Below are 2454 nucleotides of genomic sequence, written 5' to 3'. Positions count from 1 at the left end.
ATTTGGAAAGCTAGTTTAGGGTTTAATAAAAAAATTTCTTTCCAATATTGCCCTTACCGATAATTGTTTTTTTTTTCCATTTTGCCCTTCAAAATACTGTTCATCTTCTTCCTTGGACTTCCATGGACTTCTGCTCGGTCAAGCTTCGCGGTGGTGGGCGATGCTCTTCCTCGGACTTACGTGGACTTGCTGCTCGGCCAAGCTTCGCGGTGGGCGGCGCTCAGCCATGAGCGGCCAGATCTGGCCGCCGAAAAGCCTTGCCTGAGGTCGTGCGACCTTAGGTGAGGTGGCCTGAGGTTGGGAGACCTCAGACGTCGCCTGAGTCGAGCGACCCAGGTGACGCCGCCTGAGGCCGCGCACCTAAGGCCTCGCGATCTCAGGCAACACCCTGGGTCGCTCGACCTCAGGCGCGACCTAGGCGGCATTGCCTGAGGTCGCGTGACCTCAGGCGATGTCGCCTGGGTTGTCGCCTGAGGCCAGGGTCACCGCCTGAGGTTGCGTGGGCTCAAGCAGCTGGGTTGCGCAACACCTAAGGTTGACGCCTCCCTCCCCCCCACCGTCGCCGCCGCTGCCAGCCACCTCCTCACCACCACCAGCTGCTCCCCCACAATTTTCCCCTCACCACGCAATCTCCTCCTCCCTTTTCTTTTCTTTTTTTCATTTTTCTTTTTACTTTGAAATAGCTTTGCAAAATATGCACAAAAAATTGGTTTCCAAACACACCTCCCTTCCCAAAATGCTCATTCTCTCAAAGGTACTTGGGGCCCCAAAGTTGAACCAAACGGGGCCTTTGTTAGCACAAAACAATGCTTTCAAAGCAATTGATTCCAAGATTGGAAATGTGCAACAAGATCTCCGAAGGTATGATGAAACCACCAAAAAGATACTTTCTGAGTTCCAGAAAAGGCTTCACACCTTGGAATCAGGACAACATCTTGGATATCATTATCTTGAAAATCCAAAGCCAGAGATAGAAAAGCTCAAAAGGCAAATCCAACTTCTCGAAGAATGAAGGTTTAGACCTTTTGATCCACTAGCACCTTCGGTCAGAATTGGATATTTGCCTCTACCACCACAGGTGTATAGTTTTGCTGCCATTCTAGAAGATCCCTTCAGAAAAGAACTAGATATAGCAGAAATACGAAATCGCCTCAAAACACTGCAGAAGGACAAAGGAAAAGAAAAAATGCCACCTACAGAATCAAGTTTGATTGTTATAAGAGAAAGGCTAGATCATATGATGTTATCCAATCCATTAGAATATTTTCTAAAGGATTTGGGTACTCAAGAACCTGATCTTGCTATCCAACAGCCTGATCCTGATCCTGTCATTCCAGAAAAACAGGTTCTGCTTCTAGTTAAGCAAACTTCTCCTGATACTGAATCAGATTCAGCATCTCTTTCCTCCTTTTCATCCTTCTCAATTCCTACAGTTGATTCTCTCCCTATTGTACCAGTAACTTCATCAATATTCATGGCTGATCCTCCAAATGATGAGATGGAATCAAACTATTATGAGCCAGAAAATGTTCGGACAAGCAATCTTGCACAGCATGTATCCATAGCGTCAAAATAGTTCTTCACCATTGATGATATTCCTTATCATAAATGGCCAAAAAGACTTGAAGACTTTCATACTTGGTTGAATACTCAGTCTATCACCAACCATGATATGAATGATGTCCTTTATAACTTTGTTACAAGGTTCACATGCAACCTCAAACTCTGGTGGAAATCAATTTCAGAACAAGACCAGATCCATTTCCTAATGTCACCAAATTTTGGCCATGTCATCACTCTCTTATATCATGTCTTTGTAGGAAAACCCACTAATCTCATAGAGATGAAAAGAAGAGAATTTTTCGAAAGAAAATGTTGCTCCCTCCAGAAGAAGCATCTTGATAAGCATTATCGAGTAATGCTTCAGCTTTTTTATCAGGTTGGCGCAGATTTAAATCTAAAGCATGTTTTTCCTTACTTCCATCCTTAAAGAACTATCCCAGATGGTTGAAAGATCTTTCTTTGGAAAACAAAGGAGAATACAAGATATTTCCTTGGGAGAAATACAGTAAGAAGTTCATTTATGTCTTGAAGAATTACGCTTAAAACGTCAGATGGTCCGTACCTACATCACAAAGGACAAGCGCCTTGAATCAGCTTGTTCTCGCCAGAAGTTAAAAATCAAATGTTCCAAACAAGACTGTGATGGTACTTGTGGCAAGTTTTCCCGGAAAAAGAAACATTACAAGAAGTTCTGGATAAAGAAATCCAAACATGGCTCCAAGCATTTCCGGAAAAAGAAAAAATGGCGATACCTACTCAAAAGGAAGGATCGCACAGGCCATAAGAAAACAAATCGTTGCTACATTTGCAATCAGAAAGGCCATTTTGCCAAAAATTGTCCCCAATCAAGAAAAGGTCAGAATCGTGTAATTCATCACATTGAGAATGAAA

This window comes from Rutidosis leptorrhynchoides, unplaced genomic scaffold, assembly GCF_046630445.1.
Source record: "Rutidosis leptorrhynchoides isolate AG116_Rl617_1_P2 unplaced genomic scaffold, CSIRO_AGI_Rlap_v1 contig629, whole genome shotgun sequence".
NCBI lineage: Eukaryota > Viridiplantae > Streptophyta > Magnoliopsida > Asterales > Asteraceae > Rutidosis > Rutidosis leptorrhynchoides.
The sequence above is the reverse complement of the archived record's forward strand: the minus strand, read 5'-3'. Positions refer to the sequence as shown.